A 16,456-nucleotide genomic window follows, 5' to 3' on the forward strand; every position below is an offset into this window, starting at 1 on the left:
CTGTGGGATGCACTTGGAAGGAGACACTGCTGCTGCTAAGTCGCTTCAGTCATGTCCGACTCTGTGCGACCCCATAGACGACAGCCCACCAGGCTCCCCCGTCCCTGGGATCCTCCAGGCAAGAACACTGGAGTGGTTGCCATTTCCTTCTCCAATGCATGAAAGTGAAAAGTGAAAGGAAAGTCGCTCAGTCGTGCCCGACTCTTAGCGACCCCATGGACTGCAGCCTACCAGGCTCCTCCATCCATGGGATTTTCCAGGCAAGAGTGGCAGTGTGAATGTAAAAGTCACTCAGTCATGTCTGACTCTGCGACCCCATGGACTGTGTAGTCCATGGGATTCTCCAGGCAAGAATACTGGAGTGGGTAGCCTTTCCCATCTCCAGGGGATCTTCCCAGCCCAGGGATCGAACCCAGGTCTCCCACATTGCAGGTGGATTCTTTACCAGCTGAGCCAGCAGTAAGGAGTATTGCAAAGGGGCCTCCATTTCCCTGCCCTCTAGGGGCAGGTTTCCCTTTAGAAGAACCTCCACCAGGAGGTTTATTCTTTCTGACTGAATTGCTCATCTCCAGGGCAGGTGTGATGTATCTGATGGGGAAGTTGGAAGAAAGAACTGGGCAAACAAACCCAGTCTCTTCTTGGGTTCCCTTTATTTCAGAGCTTGTTGTCCAGGTCTCTCTTCTGCCTTCCTGAGGGGACAGGAGAACCTGTGCCTGAAGGTGAAGCCATGCAACCCAAACTGGAACTTGAACCCACGGTCTTTTAGCCGAGACCACACCTGGTCTCAGTGCTTCCCTGTTGTCTCAGATGGTAAGGATGCTGCCTGCAATGCAGGAGACCCGGGTTTGACCCCTGGGTAGGGGAGATCTCCTGGAGAAGGGAATGGCCACCCACTCCAGTATTCCTGCCTGGACAGTTCCCTGGACAGAGAAGCCTGGCCAGGCCCCAGTCCATGGTGTCAGAGCCAGACACCACTTACTGACTAACAATAACAGACCTGGGCTCAGGACTTAATGAAGCTCAGGTTCTTGATGTCTCACCACAGAAAGAATTCAGTGAGAGACAAAGTGATAGGAAAGAAATAGATTTATTTAGAGAGAAATACACCCCACCGGCAGAGTGTGGCCATTCTCAGAAGGTGAGAGCAGCAAAAGGGGTTATCAGCTTTTATAGGGGTGGTTAATTTCATAGGCTAATGAATGGGGGGAGTGTTCCATCTATGTTGGGTAAGAGGGGGGAATTTTTAGAAATTTGTCCAGCACCCATCTTTCGACCTTTATGGTTGGCCTTGAAACTGTCGTGGCCGCTGTGGGTGTGTCATTTAGCTTGCTGATGTGTTAGGATGGGTGTAACATCAAGGCTCAAGGTCTCGCAGAAGTTGCCTCTTCCACCATCTTGGACCCATCTTTCGCTCTAATCACTTTGTGTCTTGTCCTTGGGCTCTGTCATTCTTTTAATGGTTGTGCCCTCCTGTTTCAGGCGAGGAGGCCTGTGTTAGAGGTGAGGTCTGAGCAAATACAAAGCCATGTTCTCCGACTTACTTTTCCTGTGCTATTTTGATCTCCGTCTGCTTACCTCCTGCATCTGTCTTTCAACTGGTTCTAAACTCAGGCAGGGAAAATGGATTTTATTTACTGGCTCCCTGGAACCCAAAAAGCAGATAGATTCCTTTGCTTTCCTTGCTCCTAGGAGAAGGTGTCCTAAATTCACCAGAAAAAAAAAAAAAAGTGTCTGAGCAAAGTTATACATAATTTTTGATGTGTGAACCAAGTTTTAACTTGTAGGTGTGAAAAATGCTTTTATGTAATTATAAATCTAAATGGGTATGGCTTTTCCACTAAAATCACAGTTTTTATTATTGGTGGTTCTGGTGAAATTTGCTAAATATTTTAGAACTTTCAATATATCATAAGAGCAAACTGGATATAAAAAAAGAATACCTGATGAAATGGAACAATAATTATAACACTAATAAAATATTACTAAAGTTGGAAAAACGGAAGTGAAATCCTTCTCGCTTTTAAGTTAGAGCCTCAGAGTGATTAGCGGTAGGAAAGTTCTGGGATCCTCCTCTGGTGCTAATTTTGATACAAGAAAGTCATAGCCCATTTGGGCTGTGAATAATTTTTCTTTAAATTTGTAGTATTTCTTACTGAGATCTGGGATCTCTTTCACGCAAGAGAATCAGCACATCAACTCTGAACAAGATTAGCTCTAGCTCAGTCACTCAGTTATGTCCGACTCTCTTTCGACCCCATGGACTGTAGCCTTTCAAGCTCCTCTGCCCATGGGATTTCCAAGGCCAGAATGCTGGAGTGGTTGCCATTTCCTACTCCAGGGGATCTTCCTGACTCAGGGATTGAACCTGCGCCTTCTGAGTCTCCTGCATTGGCAGACGGATTCTTTACCATCGCACCACTTGGGAAACCTCCTGAACAAGACTGAAAGTTACTCAGCGGTGTCTGACTCTTTGTGACCCCGTGGACTGTAGCCCGCCAGGCTCCTCTGTCCATGGGATCCTCCAGGCAAGAGTACTGGAGTGGGTTGCCATTTACTTCTCCAGGGGATCTTCATGACCCAGGGATCGAACCCGGGTCTCCTGCATTCCAGGCAGGTTCTTTACCAACTGCGCTGCCAGAGAAGCCCCTAGTCTGGCAGATATTGCCTGATGTACCTTCCTCCTTTGGCATCTCAATTTCTACTCTCCTCTGCCTTTCCTTCTGCTCTAGGTCTCCTTTGCTTCTCCTCTTCTGCCAACTCTTTAAATGCTCGAGTTCGTGGTTCTCTTAATTTCTTCTTTCCTTTTCCATAACGATGCTCATCTACACTCCCTGCGCTGAGGATTTCTAAATCTGTACTTGCCACTCGAGTTAGTCTCCTCAACTTCATGCATCACAGCTGTCTCAAACACAGCATGTCCAGAGCTGAACTCATTTTGTGCGCTCTTCCCAATATTGGGAGATTTCATATATAAAAGTCAGCCTCTCTTGAAAAATTGGAAAATCTGATAATACTGAGCCTGTGTGTCTACAGCTGGCTGGAGCTGGGGAGTAGCTGCTCCCTGTAAAGGAGGCCAGTGGTCTCCTCTTGTTCACATTCTTGTCCTCTCCCTTTATCCTATACCTGGCTGACTTCACACAATAAATTCTTGGCCTGGCAACTGGTAGCTGTTCGAGTCTGTGACCATGATCCAGGCCACACTACACCATGTGATGAATAAAGAAATAAACTGAAGAAACAGACAGCATAACCATTTTTATGTTCTTGCTGAAATCGTTTCAGTTCTGGCCATTGGGAACTTTCAGACTGGCTTCTCTGTCCTTTTGACATGCTTCATCGCTTTTATCTTTTTTCAAACTTCCTTCCTGTTTGGCATTAGAAGATATTCCAGACTGGTATTTTCCCTCCCCAGTCCTAGAAAATCAGCCATTTCTCCTTTTCTAGAAAAATGGTATTTAGAAATCAAAATCAGGGTGCTGGGTGTGCTTATTGCTATTAGAATACCATTGCTTCTAGACCCTCTCAATGGACAAAGACCCTCTCAATGGACAAAGCTAGGAAATATACATATATATACTAAGCTATGTATACACATATCTATCTATCTATCTATTCATCTATAACATGAATTTCTGCTGATGGCCCTAATTCAGCACCCCAGGGCTCATTTTAGCCTTCTCTCTTGGTTTATGATATTTTCTTTAATAATGAGAGACCTGGCTCCCATTATCTACAATTATATTTACTTATTTGTTTGAGCCTACTATTATGAATTAAACTGTGTTCTCCCGAAGTTTATATGTTGAAGTCCTAGCCCCCAGTACCTTATAATGTGACTTTATTTGGAGGGTGTACAGAGTTAAGAGGTAAGCAACTTAAAATGAGATCATTAGGGTGGGCTCTGATCCAATATGACTAGTAGCCTTAAAAATAGGGGAAATTTGGACACAGACACATGCAAAGAGGGAAGAAGATGTGAAGATACAGGAAGGAGATGAACATCCACAAGCCAAAGAGAAAGGCCTGGAGCAGATCGTTTCCTCACAACTGCAGACTTAAAACTGTGAGAATCCAGAACTTGTGAGACAATACACCTCATGCGAAGAGTTGGCTCATTGGAAACGACTCTGATGCTGGGAGGGATTGGGGGCAGGAGGAGAAGGGGACGACCCAGGATGAGATGGCTGGATGGCATCACGGACTCGATGGACGTGAGTCTGAGTGAACTCCGGGAGATGGTGATGGACAGGGAGGCCTGGCGTGCTGTGATTCATGGGGTCGCAAAGAGTCGGACACGACTGAGCGACTGAACTGAACTGAACTGAACTGAACTGAACATGTATGTCGCTTAAGCCACCCAGTTTGGTGCTTTGTTATGGCAGCCCTAGCAAACTAATATAGATTTTCTAGTGTACAGGTAAATTAGTTTTGAAATTCCTAATACTTAGCCCTATGAGAAACAGACTTACCAATTAGAGTACAAAGTTTGTGTATAGCTCTTTTTGCCTTTAGCCTTATAGTATCTAGTCACAACACTGTTTTCCAAAGTCAGTTCCTTTTCTACCTACCCCTTCAATCAATTAGATCATATTCAGTTCAGTTCAGTTCAGTCGCTCAGTCGTGTCTGACTCTGTGACCCCATGAATCGCAGCCCGCCAGGCCTCCCTGTCCATCACCATCACCTGGAGTTCACTCAAATTCACGTCCATCGAGTCAGTGATGCCATCCAGCCATCTCATCCTCTGTCATCCCCTTCTCCTCCTGCCCCCAATCCCTCCCAGCATCAAAGTCTTTTCCAATGAGTCAACTCTTCGCATGAGGTGGCCAAAGTACTGGAATTTCAGCTTTAGCATCATTCCTTCCAAAGAAATCCCAGAGCTGATCTCCTTCAGAATGGACTGGCTGGATCTCCTTGCAGTCCAAGGGACTCTCAAGAGTCTTCTCCAACACCACAGTTCAAAAGCATCAATTCTTTGGCGCTCAGCCTTCTTCACAGTCCAACTCTCACATCCATACATGATCACAGGAAAAACCATGGCCTTGACTAGACGGACCTTAGTCAGCAAAGTAATGTCTCTGCTTTTGAATATGCTATCTAGGTTGCTCATAACTTTTCTTCCAAGGAGTAAGCGTCTTTTAATTTCATGGCTGCAATCACCATCTGCAGTGATTTTGGAGCCCAAAAAGATAAAGTCTGACACTGTTTCCACTGTTTCCCCGTCTATTTCCCATGAAGTGATGGGATCGTATGCCATGATCTTCGTTTTCTGAATGTTGAGCTTTAAGCCAACTTTTTCCACTCTCCTCTTTCACTTTCATCAAGAGGCTTTTTAGTTCCTCTTCACTTTCTGCCATAAGGATGGTGTCATCTGCATATCTGAGGTTATTGATAAATGCAGGCAGTGACAAACTATTATATTACAAATATATAATATATATTTGTAATATAATAGTTTGTCACTGCCTGCATTCCATCCCAGGATTTCTCAGCATCTTGGTTGATTTTTAAAATTTCGAATACAGAAAATGGGTTTTGACAAATGCATCATGTCTATTTGGCTTCCCTGGTGGCTCAGAGTTTAAAGTGTATGCCTCCAATGCGGGAGACCTGGGTTCGATCCCTGAGTTGGGAAAATCCCCTGGAGAAGGAAATGGCAACCCACTCCAGTATTCTTGCCTGGAGAATCCCATGGATGGAGAAGCCTGGTGGGCTACAGTCCATGGGGTCACAAAGAGTCGGACACAACTAAGCGACTTCACTTTCACTTGTACATGTAGATGAGTTTCTACCCTAAAGCATCCCCTCCCTCCACAGCGCCTTCAGAGTCAACCCTTTACCACTCCTGAAACCCTGGCAACCAGTGGTATGTTTTCCATCCCTATAATTTTGCCTTTTCCATAAGCCATATAAATGGAATTATATAATATATAACCTTTTGAATCTGGCTTCTTTCAATAGCAAAAATGCATTTGAGATTCATCCATATTATTGAGTAAATTAGTAGCTTGTTCCTTTTCATCTCTGAGTGGTATTCCATTGTAGCAGTATTTATCGATTCACTTGTGGAAAAAACATCTTTATTGCTTCTGGTATTTTGCAATTATGAATGAAGCTGCTATAAATATTCACCTCCAGGTGTGTGTGTGTATGTGCGTGCATGCGCAGTTTTCAATTCACTTAAACACCCAGATATGAGAAAACTGGGTCATATGGTGAGTGTATATTTCGTTTTATAAGAAGCTGCTAAACCGACTTAATGACTGTGCCACCCTTCATTCATGCCAGCAATAAATGAGAGTTCCTGTTGTTCCACATATATACCAGCACTTTGTATTCCCAGTTTTTTTTTTAATTTGAGCAACTCTAATAGGTGTGTGATAATATCTACTTGTGGTTTTATTTATTCAATCTTATTTTATTTTATATTTAGCTACACCATATGGCTTGTGGGATTTTAGTTCCCCAATCGGAGTTTGAAACCAGGCTCTTGTCAGTGAGAGCATGGACTCCTAACCACTGGACCACCACCAAAGAGTTCCCCTAACTGTGGTTTTTATTTTGCAAGCACTGCATTTTACAGATTCATTCCTGTTGCCATATTACACCCCAGGTTCTGCTGTATAATTCTCTATGACGTGCATCTACCACACTTCACTATCAATCCTCCCAATGACAGACGCTCCAACTTTCTCCAAATACTACCATGAAATTTATTTTCTTTATTCATTATGATCTCAGAGATCTCAGTATTTCTTTACATTCTTTTCATCATCAAGCTACTTCATACATGAGGGAAAATAATATCTAAACAAATATTCAAACAATATCCAAACCATATCTAAAAATCTTCTTGTATTGACTAGGTTCTCAACTTTTCTCACATAGACTCTGTGATAAAATGTAGAAATGATGTCGTTGTCCTCAAAAAAGGATGATTTATTAAAGTATTGTGACTTCTATTTTGTTTTCAATGACATTTCTTTCCTTTCTCCCTCCCTCTCTTTCTTTCCTCCTTGCTTCTTTCATTTAATCTCCCCCCAAAATGTTTATTGAAAATCTTTGCCTGTAGTAGTCATTGTTCAAGCCAAGTGTATACACAAAAGACCTGGCCTGCTCTGCTGTGGTGTGTGTTGCGGAGAAGGAAACATGGGGACATACAGACAGACATAGAGGAAAGAGTTGTCTGAAAGCAGACAAGGGAGTGCAGCCAGATTGGCCTTGGTGAGTTAGGAAGGATTCCCCACAGGAGACAAAGATTTGAACTAGATATTGAAGGATTAATAGAAGGGGAGAGCAGAAGGCGTAGAAACACTCCTCATGTTGAGTTCAAAATCATGAAATGTGAGGTTCATGAAGGTAGATAGTGGGACGTATGGCTAGAAAAATAGGATGATTCTGATTGGGATGGGCTTTGCAGGCCTTATTTTGTCATGTAGACATCAAAGAGCCATTAAAGGTTTTATTAAAAAGTTGAATTTATTAGATTTGTATTTTAGAACCATAACTTTGCCATTTAGGCCAGAGGGGGATGAGATTGGTAATAAGGAGACCAATTGCAAGTCTTTTACATATAGTTCAGGTAAGATATATTGAACACAGACATGGCCTATTTTCTCACTAAGTTGTCTATTTGTGAGAAACAAGGGAAAAAGTAAAATCTGGGAAAGTAGAACTTTATTTAGCATGTGAGTTAAAGAAGTAGAAGAAAAGAAAAAAGAATCAAAGAGCAACACAAGGGATCCTTGCAGTGAAGGAATTGTTCTTTATCTTGCCTGATGTGATACAGAAACTTACAAATAATAACATTGTGTACAACTAAATACACACAAGTGGGCTGAAGTAAAACTGGGAAAATCTGAATAAGATTGTGGATTGTTGTTACCATTGTGGTGAACTGGGTAAAGTTTACACAGATTATTTTATAGAATTGTGAGTTAATCTACAACTACTTCAATGGTTAAGACTCTGAGCTTCCAGTGCGGGGGCCTGGCTTTGATCCCTGGTTGGGGAACTAAAAATCCCGTATGTCACCTGGTGCAGCCAAAAAAAAAAAAAAAAAAGCAAAATAAAGATATTTTCAACCACCTTCCCCTGCAAAAACCTATTAATCCTCTTTTGGATGTAGAGGGGATATTTAAGGCAACTTTCCCACAATTGCTCACTGAAATTTTGGTTGATTTTATGTTGCAGTTATATAATAATTTGGAAAAAAAGAAAACCAACCAGGTTCAAAATTAAGATAAGGTACTAAAATGTGCAGTTTTTAGATGATAATTATGATTGGTGCCATTACATATTTTACATATTGATTGTGAGGAGAGAAAATAAATATTTATTGAGTGCTTAAATGCAATCATTGCTCTGGGGTGGGGGCTTACATATAGTTTCTATTTGATGCTGTCAAAGTAGCAAATTTTATTAGAATTATTCATACACTTTTCAGATGGGGAAGCCTAAGGGTCAGTATGTGTAAGTACTTTTGCAAGGTCACAGTGTTAGGATGAAGCTAAGCCTGTCTTTCAAACCTGTGCACTGTCCTATGACTTAGGGACAGTTCTAGACACAAGCACGTTTAAGATAGCATCTCTGTCACTGATTTGTCTGGTTGAGCTCTACAGTGTCTATATCCAGTATTTAGAAATGTGGAATATAGTACTTTTCTAGTGTGGACTATTTCAGCTCAGGAAAATATGTTTTCAAATTTGTGACAAATGGCTTTGATAAAACATTTACCAATAAAATGGAGTCAAATATGATTAGACTTTAGTATAGTTCCTTCAACCTTTAAATAAAACAAAACCTCAGTAAGAAGTTCATAATGTTTAACTTTTATGGAATGTTTTCTATCTATCAGGTGCCAGGTCAAGCAACTTAGATGCTGTTTAACATTTTACAATAAAATACAGATAAAATGGGCTATGTGACTTCAAACCACACTTCCAACCCACTGGGCTACAATGCTGTAAGGATCCATCAAATGAAAATAATGGGGAATGAAGAAAAAAGAAACTCTAATAAAAAGTTTTGCATGATCCAAAATCAGTGACCAGAGCCACCATTTATTGTAAATAAATTACATGAGTTAACTCCATTGTGTGATTCCGGGGCCTAAAGGGGTCAAAGCCACGTGAAAACCTCAATGGTTTATCAGATTGCAAAGAGTGGGATAGGACCGAGAGACTGAACTGAACTGATGCTCAGATCAGTCACCTTCTACCCTTTTATGTCTTTTCACTTTCTCCACAGCTCTTTCACTTACTAATACGTAACGTTATTTCATTACTTGTCTACCACTTGCCCCATCTCACCAGAACACGAGGTCAATAAAACTAAGAATCGTGTCTTTCTTGTTCAATGCTGTATTCCCAGTGTCTCAAGTTGTTCCTGACAAACATTTGCTGAATGACTGCCTAAGTGATTGCCCTCCTCTGGGCTTAAATGGTAGAGGTTTAGATTTACAAACTGTGGTTCAAAAGATCACTTTAGCAATCTATTAGCGTTCCATTTCTTAGATTGGCTAGGATAAATGAAAGAAAAGGGAGGAGGAAACTGGAGGAAGGAGCTGAAGAAAAGGGAGAGAGAATATAAACTGGTAATGATAACCCTTTGAATAGGGGGTGGGAGTTGAAGCGTCAGACATTAATAGCCTTAGATCAGTGGCTGAAATTGGTGGGGTTCCCAAGAGTGGGATAGAAGCCATCACAAAGGCTAATTTCAATTTGATCTCAGATGGTCAAACCACAAAGGTTTACAGAAAGGAAAGGTACAAGGTTACAGAAAGGAGGTACAGGTTATTTAGCTTTGATTAGACTGCATTGGGGCTTCCCTCCGGGCTCAGACAGTAAAGAATCTGCCTGCAATGTGGGAGACCTGGGTTCGATCCCTGGGTTGGGAAGGTTCCCCGGAGAAGGGAATCGCTACCAACTCCAGGACTCATGGGATCGCAGAGAGTCGGCCACGACTGAACGAATTTCACTTCAGACTGCATTGCTCTTGAGGCTGCCATAGAAATCAGTGCCAAGGCTACTGATGTACTGGGTACTGGTCCACCTACCTTGTATACTGTCAATTCTTGAGGAGTCATTACTGATGTTATTATAACCCTTGTGAGTTTTACATGACTGTTGAGTAGAGTGTCAATGAAGACAAATGGTTGAGAAACCAAAAGAATCGCATGTGAAGAACCGAAATGAATGGATGAACCGAGGCATCTGTAGCAGAGTGGGAAAGGCAACTAGTTTCAGCGAGGCTGGGAGCACTGCGGAAAAACCCTGTATCCTCTAAAGGGGAACTGGGTTAGTTACAATAGATGACTCTAAGTAGTTTGAAGTTTCAAGGACTACAACAGAGAAGAGTTGTTAGTTTTTAATCTCAATGACCTCTTTATAGTCTTAAAATTTAGGAGTCCAAAGATGTTTTATGTGCATTAACGATAACTATATCATAGTTGAAATTAAGAAATGAGTATTCTTTCATTTTAAACAACAAACCGATTAAATGTTAACAGACAATCTTTTATATGAAAAGTAACTACTTTCTAAAATAAACAAATTGAGCAGAGTGGTTTTATGTTTTTGCAAATCTCTTTAATGTCTAGTTGAACAGCAGATGACTGGGATTCTAATATTTGCTTCTGTTTTCAATGTTTCCATATCACATGTCATGTAGCCTCTGGAAAATTCCACTGTATAATTATGACAGAATGAGTGTCAAAGCAAATAACATTTTAGAATTATTATGGAAATACTTTTGACTTCCCCCTTGAAAGAGTACTGGAACCCTCCGACCACACTTTACGAACCACTGTAAAGAGTTACTATTAGTCAATCTAGCTTCAATTGAAAATAGCCATGAGGTTGGATTTACTTTTTCAAAATGAGGAAACAACGCTGTCCTCATTATAAAGCGTCCAGACCGTACACGAACATGCCATTCTCATCCATCAAACATACGAAAGCAGAAACGAGGGATAGCAAGTCAGGTAAAAGGATGGAGAAGCTGGAATGAAGAGCATCCCCGGAAGCCACGGTGACCCACTGAGTTGGGAAAAAAAAACCCGGCAAAAGATGCCGCCGAGGCGGTTAGGAGGAGAGAACTGTTGTTCTTACGGGGAAAAATGGGCGGGGAGAGGAAACGGTTACCCAGGATCGGAGAGTTTGTAGGAATTAGGCCCCGACACGGTAGGGAACTAGGGAGCGCTCGCTGTCCGGATGCGGCAAGGCAGGACCCGGAGGTTGGCCTCCCGCCCTCATCCTTCCCGGTACCAGGCCGGGGTGGGAAGTTGGGGGAGGCGGGGGCCGAGGTGGGCCGTGAGCGAGGCTGGGGTCTGGGCCGTACCCCGGAACGGAAGGGGCGGCGAGTTCCTTTCTTGCTAAGGGCGTAGAAAAGAGATGGCTGGAGGCGTCGTAGGGGGCGGAGGCGGGAACCCAAGTCTGGCGCTGCGAGTTTGGAGGTCGCCGGGGGAAAGGAGGAAGGTTCCGTTGCTAGGCGACCGGTCCCGGCCCCGCCTCCCAGTCGCGTCGCTAGGAGACGGGGAGGCCAGGGGGCGGGCGGCGGAGCCGGCCCTGCGTGCTGACGCTGATTGTATATGAGCGCGAGCGGCGGGCTCTCGGGTCTTTTTTAGCGCCATCTGCTCGCGGCGCCGCCTCCTGCTCCTCCCGGCGCCGCCCTGAGTCACTGCCTGCGCAGCTCGGGCCGCTCGGCTCCCCGCTCTCGCCACCGGTAACGGGCTGGGGCCCGACGGGGAAGGGAGGGACGTGGAGGCCCCGGGCGGCCCGCGTGAGCGGAGCGGTGAGGGGGCTGGGGACGGCGAGCGGGGCCTCCGGGGCCGTCCGCGGAGGCCGGAGCCCGAGCCGCTGTGGGAGCCGCGACCCCGCCGGCGGAGAGGGCCCGCGGCTCGGCCGACGCTTCCCGGGAGAGCCGACTAGGAGGCGCGTGGGGCGGGGGAGCGTCGGCGCGGCCCGGGAGGGTCCGCCCCGGGGCCCTGTGAGCCCCGCCGGCCTCTACGCGCCCACGAGGGCGCAGCCCCGGCGAAGCCCTGGCGCCCGGAGCGGGGAGGCGCCCGGGGCGCAGCCCGAGTCGGGGTCTGCAGCCCACCGTCGCCGCGAAGCCCACTCCCTGGAGCGGAGGCCGCGGGGGGAGGGAAGGAGCCGCGGAGGCTGCGAATTCCGACGGGAGGGAGGGGCTGCGCGGGGACCAGGCCCCGGGGCGGGGAGGCGGCCGAGGCTCCGCGCTGCCCGCCCCCGGGAGGTGGCGACCCGGCCGGGAGGGAAAGCCCCCGCGGCTTCCCTCTGCACGTGGCCGGGGCCCAGGGGCGGGTGCAGACCCCCTTCTGGTAGCCGTCCACTAAAAGTTGAGGAGGTGGTGGGCTGCGAGGGTGAGCGGGGAGCCAATCAGTCCAGCTCTTGGGTTTGCAACTCTTCCCTGCTTCTCTTTGATCTTAATCTTTTTAGGTACCGCAAGAAAGCGTGAATGTTAGTTGGATGAAGGAGCGGGGCCTTCACTGCTAGGATTTTTAAGAATTATCGCGTGTAAAGCATTTAGGTTAGCTGTTATTAACAAGAGATTCTTTTGTGTCCTCTCAAGTACAAATTAGAATTAGGATGGGTATCTTGATCAGGGTTTTTTTATTTGGGAAGCATTGATCGTAATTAGTCGACTCCTGAACAGTGGAAGTAAAGGATTTGGCCTGCAGTGTCTTTTTAATTCGTCGAGGGCTTCTGTTGTTTTCTTACTAGTTCCTTTATTCACGTTCCCACTGTAAGATAGCTGTTTGGTTTTTAACGTTATGGTGGAGGCGGTATGGGGTGAAATGAGACGCACAAGTAAACGTACTGAGCCAGGTCTGTAACCTGCTGCCTCATCAGTGCTTCATGCTTTGCCCTCAAAAAAAAAAAGAGGCCGGGAAAGGAGGCGGGGAATGAAGGCGTGTAGGGGAGGGCTGGGTTTTTGGAGGAAGAAAGAGCCGGGCACGTGATGTCCTCAAGGAGCCCCAATTTTATTCTCTGATTGTGGGTTCTGTAAGGACTGCATTTTAAAAGCTCACAACTTACACTGCTTATCTGATTTCAGGAGAGCTGAGCTGGAAAACGAAATTTGCCATTTTTGAAAGTAGGTGGCATCAAAAATACTTTTTCAAATTAGTGTTTTAGGTCCTGTTTTGTTGTTAGCTTTCATAACTACTTCTATACTTATTTTCCTTAGGAAGTAATACACCTTTGATTGGATAAAGGAAAAGCCTTATATTTAGAATAACTTATTTAAAGCTGACAGGAGGTAAATGAGGTTTACAGTGACCTTCTGGGACTGATGTTTCAGGCTTATTTCAAAGTTGTCCGAGTTCAGATTAGTGGCCCAGATCTAAAATGGGCCTTTTACTTTTTAAGAAGATTGGTCCTTTCATACCAGTCTGAAAATTTTTGTAAGTTTTATCTGTTGTAAGGTACCTGTTTTTGATATTGGACCTATTGACAGGGAAAATTGTTAAGCTGATATTAAATGTGACACGATTGTCTTTGTCATCTAACGATTAAAAGAACAAAACAAAACCCACACGTGTACCAGAACTAACTTAATCCACAGTGCTATTGCCTGTTTTATTACTTACTCAGCTTGCCCATATTGCCTTGAGATGACTGATTCTGAACTCTACCAAATGTATTCAGTACCTATCCTTTTGTAGGAAAAGTGGCTAAAAAAGGTAGAATCTGTTTGACTTCAGGGTATGAAGATGTCAGAATTAAACATTGCTTTTCTTACTTTGTTTTCTGCTTGATAATTTGAAATACTAATGAAAGAGGCAATGAATCCTGATCAATTTAGGAAATAATGATCAATCTGTTCATACCCTCAAGTCTAATCAAATCTGTAATAGCTTATGTTCTTAGTTGATTCTTTGAGTAAATATTTTAGCTCCTATTTGGACATATATCTTATATCATGAGCCAAAGAGGCAAATTGGTTATTTGATATACATTATTGAGTGGTTATGAGTGTTCTGAAGAAAAAGAGCTGGAAAGTGGGAGATGGAGGAGTATCTATAACCTCTTTACATGAAGGAATTTGTTAAAATTATGCTAATATTAAGTCCCATTTCGTACTGATTTCATCTGAATAGGTTGGGCAGAGTAGGGATTAGAACTTGAGCACTGCTGTTTTCACTCATCCTTGTAAGTTCCTTAGTACTTAAACTGCACATCAGTAGATCACATTGCTGGACTTGCCAAGTGGTCTCAACCCAAAGTTAGTTCTGGTTACCAACTCTGTTTCTACTGCTACATAGTTTGATATATTTTTACTTGTTCAGAAGTTTTATACATTTTGGTTTTTATTGGAAAAGGGGGTCATAATTTTGAAGAGTTTATTAATTACTTTGAAAATACTGTCTCAGGTACAGAGGGTACAGACGAATGAATACAACAGGCATAAAATAATAGGGTTTCTTGCATGATTATTCAGGCGATGTTTTAAAATTACTACATATATATAACTCAGTGCTCCTAGAGATAAGTAGTATCAACATTTAAATGAGGAAACTGAGGTACAGAGCAGTTAAAGAACTTAATATCCAAAGTTACATAACTGCGAAATGATGGTTTATAATAAGGATTCTATATTGGTTTAAGGGAAGTTCCCTTGACTTAATTGTTCTATACAGTATATAGAGCTTCTCCCATAGCTCAATTGGTAAAGAATCCGCCTGCAATGCAGGAGACCTCGGTTCGATTCGTGGGTTGGGAAGATCCCCTGGAGAAAGGGATAGGCTACCCGCTCCAGTATTCTTGGGCTTCCTTTGTGGCTCAGCTGCTAAAGAATCTGCCTGCAATGTGGGAGACCTGGGTTCGATCCCGGGGTTGGGAAGATACCCTGGAGAAGGGAAAGGCTACCCACTCCAGGGTTCTGGCCTGGAGAATACCATGGACTGTAGAGTTCATGCGGTCGCAAAGGGTTGGACACGACTGAGCGACTTTCACTTCACTATACAGTATATATCTGCTTAGAATTTAAAAGCACTCTTGGCTTGGGTTCCACTGGGCTTCAAAGGATAGTTAAAGCACTTACAGTCATGAAGATTTCTTCCAATATATGTCTAATATGTGACTACCTTGTTGTAGTTTTGTTAATGCTGATTGCATTTTCACCAGATTATCAGTCTGTGTATGTTTCTCTGCTGTTTGGTCAGATGGTACTATAGATAATGCGATTACTTGAACAGAAGGTAGAAATAGGAATGTATTCGGCTTGGGACCTGTATAAAAGTCAGTTCTAGATTGACTTGGTATCTCTGAAGTGAAAAAGTGAGCATAAAGAATGAGATGTACTGCTACTACAAGGTTGTGTTGGAATCAAGTTCTGAGCCCCTGGCCCACCGAAATTGTTGGTAGAACAGCAGTGTCCAAAATACAGGTTTGTTTAAAATGCATTCAGCTTGAGATAGGTCTCAGGTAAAGGGAAGTTCCTTTTGGGGTTTTATTGGTTCCCTTGAACCTTTTTGCTTTAAAACGTGTGTGTGTCCCTGCACACTCAGTATCGCGGTAGGTTTCTCTCTGGAGTTTTCCAAGCAGGAATACTGGAGTGGGTTGCCATTTTCTCTTCCAAGGGATCTTCCCCACCCAGGGATTGAACCCAAGTCTCTTGTCTCCTGCGTTGGCAGGTGGATGGGTTACCACTGTGGGCTTCCCTGATGGCCCAGACAGTAAAGAATCTGCCTGCAATGCAGGAGACCTGGGTTTGATCCCTGGGTTGGGGAGATCCCCTGGAGAAGGGAAAGGCTACCCATTCCAGTACCTTAGACTGGAGAATTCCATGGACAGAAGCACGCTACAGTCCACGGGGTCGCAAAGAGTTGGACACAGCTGAACAACTAACACTTGTTACAGTTTTCTTTTTGTTATCCTTTAAAACTTTACTTTAAATTTTTGATTTACTTTAAATTTTTGATTGTGCTGCGAGGCTTGTGGGATCTTAGTTTCTCAACCAGAGGTGGAACCCAATCCCTCACAGTGAAAGTATAGCGTTTTAACTGTTGGATTGCCAGAGAATACCCCAAACGTGTAGTTTTTAATGGTTGGCTATTTCACTGTGAAGCAGCTATTTTCTGTATTATATAACTGTAGGTTATATAATCTGTGTAGTAGGTGATGGGGTTTGTAGTAGGTGATAGGTTTGGCTTTTGGAATAGTGGAATTGGCATGGGTATTGGAAGTCAGGTTTTAATTCCTGCTGCTAAGTCACTTCAGTCGTGTCTGACTCTGTGCGACCCCCTAGACGGCAGCCTGCCAGGCAAGAATACTGGAGTGGGTTGCCATTTCTTTATCCAATGCACGAAAGTGAAAAGTCAAAATTGAAGTTGCTTAGTCGTGTCCGACCCTCAGCAACCCCATGGACTGCAGCCTACCAGGCTTCTCCATCCATGGGATTTTCCAGGCAAGAGTACTGTTTAATTCCTAGTTTTTT

The 16,456-nt window shown here is 43.9% G+C and overlaps 1 protein-coding gene across 10 annotated transcripts in view; it reads left to right on the forward strand.

Moving 5' to 3' along the window:
- The first annotated feature begins 11,388 nt into the window (after window positions 1-11,388).
- Window positions 11,389-16,456, forward strand: part of NAP1L1 (nucleosome assembly protein 1 like 1) — a 39,467-nt gene continuing 34,399 nt past the window's right edge. For 2 of the 10 annotated variants that reach the window (XR_005719788.1, XM_040233864.1), the window contains exons 1-2: window positions 11,621-11,722; window positions 13,073-13,111. The gene's annotated coding sequence lies outside the window, so the exon portion shown is untranslated. Of the gene's footprint in view, window positions 11,723-12,487; window positions 12,545-12,590; window positions 13,112-16,456 lie in introns of those variants that run through there. The other 8 variants (XR_005719789.1, XM_040233865.1, XM_040233861.1 and 5 more) reach the window with 7 other exon arrangements.

The sequence above is a fragment of the Oryx dammah genome, unplaced genomic scaffold, assembly GCF_014754425.2.
Source record: "Oryx dammah isolate SB20612 unplaced genomic scaffold, SCBI_Odam_1.1 HiC_scaffold_29, whole genome shotgun sequence".
In the NCBI taxonomy this organism is placed as follows: Eukaryota; Metazoa; Chordata; class Mammalia; order Artiodactyla; family Bovidae; genus Oryx; species Oryx dammah.